Source organism: Miscanthus floridulus, chromosome 9 (genome assembly GCF_019320115.1).
Source record: "Miscanthus floridulus cultivar M001 chromosome 9, ASM1932011v1, whole genome shotgun sequence".
NCBI classification, from domain to species: domain Eukaryota; kingdom Viridiplantae; phylum Streptophyta; class Magnoliopsida; order Poales; family Poaceae; genus Miscanthus; species Miscanthus floridulus.
The window spans coordinates 1,466,443-1,477,301 of record NC_089588.1 but is presented as its reverse complement, the minus strand read 5'-3'; the positions used below and the strand labels follow the sequence as shown (position 1 = coordinate 1,477,301).

The 10,859-nt window shown below is 44.7% G+C and overlaps 1 pseudogene; it reads left to right on the top strand.

The window, feature by feature from the left end:
* The first annotated feature begins 641 nt into the window (after positions 1–641).
* LOC136483264 (soluble inorganic pyrophosphatase-like) lies at positions 642–4,715 on the top strand (annotated as a pseudogene).
* The last annotated feature ends 6,144 nt before the right edge of the window (positions 4,716–10,859 follow it).

The window sequence follows — 10,859 nt, the reverse complement described above, 5'->3', positions numbered from 1 at the left end:
TGATGTTTGCTGATGTCTCTCTCTCTCTGTGTGGTAGTGGTTGTGTATTTGACTGCTGCTGCTTGATGCTACTACTGATTAAGTCTGATGCTACTGTTGCTGTTGTAGCTGCATGCTGCTTGCTGCTGAATAAGCTTCTTGTTTTTTTGGCCTTTTGAGTGCCTTTGTGTGTGTTGCTTTTATTGGAAAGAGAGTGAGTGTGTGTGTGTGTGTTTCTCTCTCTTTCTCTGTGATGTCAGGCTAGTTTAAGTTGTTGGTTCATGGGGTGATTGGTTTTTGAGTGGTTGATGCATCATTAGGCAATTCTTTTTGAATTTTGGTCCCCATTCATCATGTTTATACTATGTGCAAAAGAATCCATAAACCAAACTTGCTGAACTCATAGCCTGTTCAGTTTTGGCTTTGGCTTTGTCAATCGAGATTTGTTTAACTCCTTGTCCAGTTGACTTGTTTTAGAGCATCTTTTACAGTTAAATTTTTCAGTTGCATTCCTGCATTTGTGATGGCCAATGATTGCTTTTGGGAGGAAGTTGAGAAGTTTTGCTTCTACTTTGCCAATAGGTGGAGTTCTGCTCCTAGAGAATGTTAGATTATACAAGAAGGAAGAGAAGAACGACACTGAGTTTTGCTAAGAAGCTAGCATCTGTTGCTGACCTTTTTTTTTGTTAATGATGCATTTTTCAGCACGGCACACAGAGCTCATGCTTCAACTGAAGGAGTTACCAAGTATTTTTTTGAAGGCTGCTGTGTGCTGGCTTCCTCATGCAGAAGGTAATAAAATGTCATCCTTGCTTATGATCTTTTAAGTATATTTAGGTACTTTTTGAGTAGGATGGGGGTAAAATGGCTTTGTGTCTTATCTATCTTTTTTTTATATATCATTGTTTTTAGACAATTTGTGTTTCTTTAGGCTATTTTGCTAAGAAGCTGGCTGAGTTTACAACCACAAAGGGTGTCACCACCATCATCGGCAGTGGTGATTTTGTTGCTGCTGTTGAGAAGGCTGGGCTTGCTGACAAGATGAGCCACATTTTTTACCAGGTGTCCTTTGCCTCGATGAGGCCTAAGGTACTTGGTTCCGCCAGCTCATGTGCCATTTTTTGTTTCGGATCTGTGTGTGTGATGAGTGGATGTGTGTGTGTCATTTTACAAACTGCATCATATGTCTAATGTTAGGTTGCTAAGTAGTTTTCATTTCCCAGACCTTTTCTTTTTACATTACCAGTTTGTAATGATTGTGCCACTTCTGCAATTTTTGTTGTATAATAGCTCTGCATGATGTGTGCCCTGAAGATCAACTAGTATCCTAACATAAATATTTGTGCAGTTTAATATGTTTTTTACTCACCAAAATGGCTTTTAGAGATATTCTTTGTGATGTCAGGTTAGTTTAAGTTGTTGGTTCATGGGGTGATTGGTTTTTGATTGGTTGATGCATCATTAGGCAATTGTCTGTAGACTGAGGAATCCAGCAATGTCATCTGCATCCTGGACAGCTGCTTCGGCAGGTGACGCCCAGCACCAGTCGGTTCATGCTGCCGGGAGCTCCAGTAGAAGCCAGTTGGTGCACCGAAGGCATGGTGGTTCTCCAAGGGCATCTCCAGTGATTGACCTCAACGAGGCCTATGAGCCGGTACAAAATTGCGATAAACCTCATTACACTTGCTGCAATAGCTCTCAAGTTGTCAGTTATCTCAACTGGTTTCTCTCATTTTAGGGTTATGAGGAGATGGAAATCGAAGAGCACCATGGTTATAGGGCCCCTCTAGGCTTCAACAAGTCAAAGAGGTATCTAATGGAAGGTGATGTGCTGCCGGCCCAAGCCAGGTGAGAATGCCTGTGTTCTGGGATGTCCAGAACCCAACAGGGCAATTTGGGAAGAGGAAGATCTCATGGCAGCATCAGTTGGCCCTAAGAGTATAGGTATCTCTTTTTGTGTGCCCTTTTTCTGTGATATTCTTTGTGTTCTGGCGATGTGTGGATCTGTGTTTGCTTAGATCGGGCATTCGACACCCCGTCGATGTTTTTTATGCAGATCTAGGGTGGAGTTTAGTTAACTCATATTCAGGTTCTAGGCTGTATGTCAGTTCTAGGCTCAATCTCAGATTTGATGTTGTAGGTCAGGTGATGTGAGATCTGAGCTCCCTTGTCTTAGGTTTTTGATCATTTTTTTGATTCCGTGTTGGTTGTTGTTGTTGTTGTTGTTGTTGTTGTTTTGCGGGGTCCTGCCTTCGCTCGGTGGAGCAATCGTTGTCACATCCATCATCTCGTGGTCCGATCACCGCCTCTGTGGCCCTGTTGCCTCTAGCCATAGGAGGAGGGTGGGGTGGACTGGTGTCCAGTGGAGTAGAGTAACCTAGTCCGATTCAGCTAGCGCATAGCAAAGCCGCTGCCTATGCACTTGCCTATCATGGCGGCTATCCCAGTGGCTAGTGCTGCTACTCCTATGATTGGACGATGCCTTGTAGCAGGAGTAGTCGATCTTTCGGTATTTCTAGCCTTCCTCCTGCGGTCCTGACTGCCTTCGCTTCCTTTGCTGCACACAGTGTTGCGCTGAGCACGGCATGGAGCTGTCGTCCCGGTCACCAACCCTATGGCCTTCTGCCCTGTCAAACCATACCAAATCTGTAGGAGGGTACTAGGCTGTACTCCATTGTAGCCCTTGTACTAGAATGCTGCAGCGAGCAGAAGCAGCTGCCAGCTGGGGGATTTTCGGATTCATGAGAGACATGCCACTATGCACTGGGGGTATATTAGTAATTGACCTTCTTCCTCCTCCGTTGCCGCTCGCTATTTGCTCCAGGGCCTCCCTCTCCGCGCTCATCCGCTCGCTCTGACCTGATGCTGTCATGTCCTTTTGAGTGTATTGTATTTTACGTCGTTCTTAGTCAAAATTAGTAGACTAAAACCAGAACTTGTATCCAATAATAGGCTGCAGGCTCAACTCTTAGACATACTCCTATAGAATCCATAATAGTTCTTGTCCATAATAGTTCTTTTGAGTGGCATTTATTGTTCTTGTCCATAATAGTCGCAGTGCTCTGTTCCTATTAATCTGTTCTATTCACAAAAAAAAACAAATAAAACATTCAGTTACTTAATAATTGCAACCAGCAATGCTGTAAATTGCAATTATTGAGCACTGCAATTTTAGCGTTGAGAATATGCAATATGTCCCTTTTTACTTTTAGGGGTTGACTATTAGTAAGGAAATCATTCTTCCATGAGAATCCTTCCAACTTTTTTGATCTGGGTTTTGTGTAGTGGGTTGTACATGGTATAGTTGAACTGAGCGGTTTGGGATTCATAGTTTGTCTGTTTTACACATTTTCTACAATCGTGTAATGTCTTACTGGGCCACAACTTTTTCTTTGTTTATTGTGATTTGTGCTAGCCCACACCATAGTTAAATTAGTAATAATACTAGTACTTTTCTAATAGCCAGAGGCAAATCATTTCTCCCTTTCATTACTGAAGCTGCACTTGCACGGCAATGCTCAGTATTTAGCTCTTCAAAGTTGATAGCAGAGGCAGAAGTGTCCTTCAGTATTGCTGTTGTTGTGTCGTTTAAGTTCTGTAGCCGTATGCAAAGCTAACCTGCGCTTTACATATAGTTTACTACCATGTTTTAGAGATTTCAGGCTACATCCCTCAATAATAATTTAACTAATTCTTGGTAGGAGGCTGTTAGAGATTTCAGACATTTATCTTTAGTGCTTGTCATAGATCTGCTAGATTTCTAGATATTTATCTTCCTATAGAAAAAAAATTGTTAGTTGTGATTTGTCCCGACACATTTTAGAAATTTGCAAGTACAGGATGATTGAGTCCTGCACTGATGAAATGTAATAGTTTAATTTATTTTTCTTTCTTTCTGACATGTGCTATAATTTGGTAGGTTGATCGAGTCCTGTACTCATCAGTTGTATACCCTCGCAATTATGGTTTCATTCCGAGGACTCTTTGTGAAGACAATGACCCAATGGAAGTGTTGGTTCTGATGCAGGTTAGTCTTCCTTCTTCCACTTGTCTTTGTCTTATGGGGGCATTTGTGAAGAATGTAGAGTATTCACTCTTTGGATTACAAGGTCCTTGTTTCTGTTCAAGGATAGCTAACATTAGTTCTTTTGTAGACACATTCTCAGACAGTCAGACTGACTAGCTGCTCTATAGTTGAGTCAATTGCAGTTATTTGTGAACGAATTTTGTGATATCATACGAGGAGTGTCATGACCTTGTGATGATTTATCTCATGCAGGAGCCTGTTATTCCTGGTTCGTTCCTCTCCGAGGAAGAGCAATTGGCCTTATGCCCATGATTGACCAGGTATTTCACGTTAGACACTATTTGAGGTAGAGGGAAAAGAACAACCCTGCTTTTACTTATTTTCTAACTATGGGTATCTGTTGGGCGTTGTCAGGGTGAAAAATATGACAAGATAATAGCAGACTGCTGATGATCCTGAATACCATCACTACAACTATATCAGTGAGCTGTCTCCTCACCGCCTACAAGAGATCAAGCGCTTTTTTGAAGACTGTATCCTGCTTAATTCATCTACTGTCGTCTTACTACACATGCTCAATTATATTTGGTACAATCATATCTACATGTATAAGCTTCCTTTGCGATATATCCTAGACAACAAAAATGAGAACAAAGAGGTTGTTGTTGATGCATTCTTGCCTACGACCACAGCTCGAGAGGCCATTTAGTACTCCATGTAAGCTCAGCACTTTCCCTACTAATTTTCCATTAGTACTTAGGGAATCCTCACGACTTATTGATTTGTACTAATTAAACTATGGTCTTTTCATTGGTGATGTGATCATTCTTAGGGCCCACATTGATAAGCAAGTTGGATTAGTGGTGTAGATGTCGTCCAAGCTATTTAGTTACCTAGTGATTTGTTGAGGTGGATTATGTATTTATATACATATACAGTATAATTGCAATAACAATATGTAGTATTTGCACTATTTGAAATGTGCAATTTTTGCATTCTTGTTTTGTAATATTTGAAGATGATATTCATTGTGCATTTTTTCACCGAGAACATCTCATTATGTTTGAGTAAATATTTTGTGTCAGTAGTAATTTCATCAATATAATGTAGTACACTTAATTTGCATATAAGATTGTGCAAAATCTAGCAGCATCTGAAATATTAATTGGGTGCTCTGAGTTAATTTTGATTTGTGGCAGAGTTTCTTTCTGCAGTGGCAGAGTTGTTATTTTGTCAATAAGTTGTACGTGTGTTTACTAGGCCAATAGTTCAATTCTAGCCCAAATGAGCAAAATTTCAGTTAGTGGGTATCGGTTTGTCCGCCCGTTAAGCTTTGGCAGGCCCGGTAAGGTTTGACGGGTTTGATTCGCGGACCCGTTAACACTGCCTGCGTACAAAAAAACAACTAAAACAGAATTTGGGTGTTGGATCCAGATCTGATGGTCCACCGAATCTATGTGCTAGCTTTTGGTAAAACACATGTTTTTTTATCTGTTACAACTCGTGTGTTCTGTAGCCAGCAAATATCTATGTGCTAGCTTTTGCTAAAACACATGGTTGTTGACTAGACAGACTCAAACCTGAACGCACTCGCTACCCCGGGCTGCTACCCTGGGTAGCTGTTTGGTCGTTTGTTCAGTCATGTTCTACCTGCCTTTAGGCTAACCTATCCCCGTGCCATCAACATCCTGGGAAGTTATCACCATGGATTTTATCGAAGGTCTGCCTCAGTCTGGAGCCACCAATGCAATTCTCGTTGTGGTCGATAAGTTTCCAAATTCGCACACTTCATACCGCTGAAACACCCGTTCACGAGTCACGACTACGGTGGTTGCCAAGCTGTTCATGGACACTGTCTTCCACTTGCACGGCCTACCCAAGTTCATCATCTCTGACCGCGACAGAATTTTCACAAGTATGTTTTGGCAGCTCCTTTTCCGCTCTGCTGGTTCTGAACTCCGCCTCAGCTCCTCCTACCACCCTCAAACCAACGGGCAGACAAAGCATGTAAATTAGTGCCTCGAAACTTACCTTTGTTGTTTCGTGCATGCCTGTTCGTCTCAATGGAGCCGCTAGTTATCTCTGGCTGAGTTTTGGTATAACTCATCCACTCACTCTGCATTGGGCCGCTCTACCTTTGAAGTTATGTACGGATACCCCCACATCACTTTGTCCTGGACATCAGTTCTCTGGCGGACGTTCCTGATTTGCAGACATGGATGCAGAATCATGAATTGATGCATGGACTTGTCAAATAGCACCTCCTCAGAGCACAAGCTCGGATGAAACGACAAGCTGACAAGGGGCGATCAGAGTGCACATTTGTAGTTGGCGACATGGTATTTCTAAAGTTACAACCGTATGTTCAGACAACCGTTACGCGCCGCTCCAACAACAAGCTGCCATTCAAATTCTTTGGGCCCTTCAAGATCTTGCAGCGCATTGGCGCAGTGGCGTACAAGCTGGAGTTGCCGGCCTCCGCAGCAATCCACGACATCTTCCATGTGTCGCAATTGAAGCTGTCCCCTAGAGCTCAGCAGGTCTCACCCTCACTTCCTAATGATTTGCAGCAGTTTTAGGTACCATTGCGTGTACTTCAACGACGCTGGACTGCTGGTGATCGACCAGTTGAACAAGGTCTCATCCAGTGGTCGCACTCCCCACCGAAGCTTGCTACCTAGGAACCTCTTCTTCCACTACGGCAGCAGTTTCCACGTGCAGCGGCCTGGGGACACGCCGGTTCTCAAGAGGAGGAGGATGTCAGCAACCCAGCCTCACCCAAGGTTTTCATTTTCGGAAATTAAAATTTATCGGGGGTCACAGATAAAGAGGATAAACATGATATATCGGAAATATCGGACCAAATTCAAATAAAATTTAATTTGAATTTAAGTAAATTTAAATAAATTTAAACAAAATTTGTACGAAAAAGATAGATATTTTCTTATCGGCACCTACGGATAAAAAGGATATATCGAAAATATCAGGATATTTCGGCCGATAAATTTTTCCCTGGCCTCACCTGCAGCTGCCTCTACTTTGACCCGGCCTCCACTACCGCTCCGCCCGGGGCCTGCCCCAGAAGGATCAGGAAGCCCAGCTCCCGCTACACCGGTCCAACCTGGAGCAAGTAGCTGATAGACTATCTGAGAGAGGAGAGAAGCTTGAGCACGGCATGAACAAAATTGTATCCAATACTCGTATCTAATTCAAATCATTCCTCCGAACTCAATTCTGTGTTGTTCTTCCCCTGCTCTTCCTTTCCCCTTCCCCAAGCTGTGCTTCTCACAGCATCGGCTTGGGGAGGAGCAGGGGAGGAGGATGCGGAGGGAGCCGGCGTCGATGCTGGGGAGGACCGAGGGAGAAGAGCTCGTGCGTGGATAAGACGAGGGAGAGAGAGAGACCGTAGGGGAGGAGATAAGGTTAGGTCGCCTTTTGGGGAGTCTAGGGGATGGGTGGTGTGCGTGCATTCTTCTATTTCCCCCTTTTTTCTTTTTTTTTTTAATTTTAATATAAACATATATAGAACAAATAAATATAAATATATATTATTAATATCTTTTTGCTAGGCATCTACCAGAAGCACTAAAACAATATACCGGCATGATTTGGTTGACATGCTTGATTAAGTTAATAATATTTTTCTCAGACCTTTCGTTGAAACCGGTTAAAGTTCGATATCAGAAAAAACATTTAAACTAAGGTTCATTATCTCCTGCAAGCTGCAACTGATGCACACGACCAAATAAACACACTGATGCGTGAGAAGCTATATTTTTTCGCACGAGAAAGGGTTAGGTGAGGTATAAGGTCAGAGTAAGGGTTAAATGGGACAGGTTTTCTCTAGAGACAGGTGGAGAGTAGGGTCCTGGGGTGTTTATTCAAGGACAGGTGCTCTTCTGGAAATAACTAAATTTGATAAAAAGGCGCTCTTCTAGAAAAATAATTTATGCCGCAAAAGCTTGGCCATAGATTTATGGCATCAAGAAATTGGTCTTTATGGCATAGCAAAATGTCACATAATGGAATTGGACTAGCTTGATGATGTTTTTTATGACACAAACTTCTTTTAGTCACTAAGATTGCATGCCTCCAGAAAAAAATGTCATAAACTGATTGATTTAGTGACTTTTTGATCAAATGTCATGCCATAAACGTCATAAACCGACGCATTTCTTGTAGTGTGCTAGGTAGTAAACACAAGAGAAATGCTAAATGACTCTTGGTTGTTTTTTAGGAATTCAACACTTGATTTTTAAGGCGTCGATTGAGCACCCCCAATTGAAGCTTTTCTCGTCTGATTGCATTGGTTCTAGTTTGGGTGATCTCTCCCTTATTTGTTCTTCAACTCTGGTGGCCTTAGAAGGAAATTTTGGGGGAGGAAGGCCAAACCTACGGTGGTGGTGGGCGTAGGAACGAGAAGGTGAAAGGTCCTAAATGGTTAGAGGGGGTGAATAGCCTAATTAAAAATTCTACAAAGCACTAGAGCAAAGTGTTAGACACAAATAAGGTGATAAGCAATTTTGCTCTAGCTCTACAAAGAGGTTGCAAGCCACCTACCAAAGCTAATTTCTATGATCTCTAAATCACACAACAAGAGCTAGGTTGCTATTCTACCACTAGTGAGCTAGCAAGAAACAAGCTACAACTAGTTACTACAAGCTAGAACTAACAAGCTACTACTACACAAGTGTAACAAGAAAACTAAAGCACAAGTGAGGAAGCTTTTACCGAACCCAGCAAGTGTCCAAATAGAATTCCAATGAGACAAGAGACACAATATTTAACCAGAGGTTCAATTGCTTGCCGGCAATCTATGCCCTGCCCAAGCCACTCGTGCGTCGCCACGTGTCCCAGTAAAAAATCCGGCCATTGCCGCGCTCCAACGGCTAACTGCCGCGTGCCGTCGGACGACCGTCGAACTGCTACAGTGCGGGCGTCGGACCAACGTTGACATGGTCCGACGCCCACCAAAGAGGTTCTAGAGAGGGCAAAACCATCGGACTCCGGTCCGACGCCTACCGTCGGACCAAGCAACAGGGTCTGATGCTGTAACACCCTGTGTTTTGCATCATTATAAAATCCACTAAAAATTTGAGCTTTTTAAAACTTTACAACAAATTAAAACTTGACTAGCTTAGTTTGTACAAAACCCTTTTAAAAAAACCTTTTTCCAAAAGCCTTGCATCAAAACACATCATGTGCACTTAGGTTCGAAATGTTTGGAATGCTTGTTTGAAGGTGTGTATGATTTGTTTGCCCTAGAATTTATTATTAGCACCAAGTAAATTCTCCTTGACTTTTTCCCCAAAACTCCTTGAACTTTACTTGGAAACTATCCTAGAAAAATCCCTTGAACTACCAAAACCCTCCACCATACCAATCTCCCTTGAATTCAATTGAAAACCAATTCAAATAACCCTAGTTTAAATTCTGGGAAATGAAAAGCATTTCTTAAATAGAAAGTAGACCACGGGCTCAAACCCCTCCCCCCTCTCCCTTTCTGGCCCACGCCATGGCCACCTCCTCCTCCCACTTGGGCCGCCCCTAGCCCAACCCACGCGCGCTCGCCTCTTTCCCTCTCCCGCTTGGGCCGGCCTAGCCACCCGGCCCCACACCAGCACGCGCGTAGCCCTTCACCCTCTCCCTCTTGCACTCATCGATAGACGGGACCCGTGCATTAGGTCCGTCATCTCCAGTGAGCTGACGACATGAATACCGCGTCGTCTACCTTGGTCCCGACCCCGCTGCCTCGCCCAGTGCCCAAACGGATAAGGATCAAGGATGCCATGGACCCCATGAAGCTTCACGACCTCGCACGCTCCCCCTCCTCCTCTCTTCTCTCCCCGCCAGGCGGCCACACACGGCTACTCGACCGTTTCTGCTGCCATGGCCACACCTTGGTCCTCGCTTCCCCCGGTCGAGTTCGGACAAGCATTGGCAAGAGCAGTAGGCCAGCTCCTCGCCAAGCGACAATGGATCATGTGTGCATGAAGAAAAGATCTGAGGGTGGTGAAAATATCGGCCGCCGCGGCAACCGCCATGGCCGGCCTATAAATTGGCCTAGCCGGTGAGCCCCGGCGTCAACCATCTTGATAGCGAGCTCCACCTAGACTAGGAACACCCCATCTCCCACCTAGTTCCTCTTCTCGCCAAGCTCTAGCTCGATTCTGCACAAATTAGGACACCCTGTTCGCCATGAGAGTGAGCTCCGAGCTCTCCCTCTCTAGTCCACCATAGGTTGATAGGGTTAGTAGGCGAGCTCCTAGGCCCCTCTCCAACCCCCTCCACTGGTTACTAGCTCCCTAATCTCTCTGTGTCGCCCTGCCGCCGAAAGCATATCACCGTCGAGCCATCGTAGGAGTTGCTCGTCGCCGACAAGGCATGACAAAGCGAGGTGACACCTTCTGCACGGCCGTGCATCCATTGTGACCACGCACCATCACCTCTTGTTCGCTAGAACGCACCGCTAGAACGACTACTCGTCACCGCGCTACCGAAATCCCTCCGGCGAGCCGCCACAGCTACGTGAGCACCTGCTGTCTTTGGGGACCACTCCAACCGCTGCGAGATCACATCCCGAGCAACGGCCACTGAGTAGAATCGAGCTCCAGCCACCACCACGGCCGGCGTAACCCGCCCTGGCGAGTGCAGTGGCTCCCCTCTATTTCCCGACAAGCCAACGTCGTCTTTCCAACTCCGTCTCTCCTCCATGCCCCTCTCCCTCTCTGACTGTGGGCCAGGCGCCATGCCAGCGTCCCCCTCCGCCTTTGTCCGTTAAAGAAAAGGCAGGACGTGGCCCGCGTGTCTGTGGACACGGTCCACATGAACCCAGAGGAGGAGCTGATAGTCC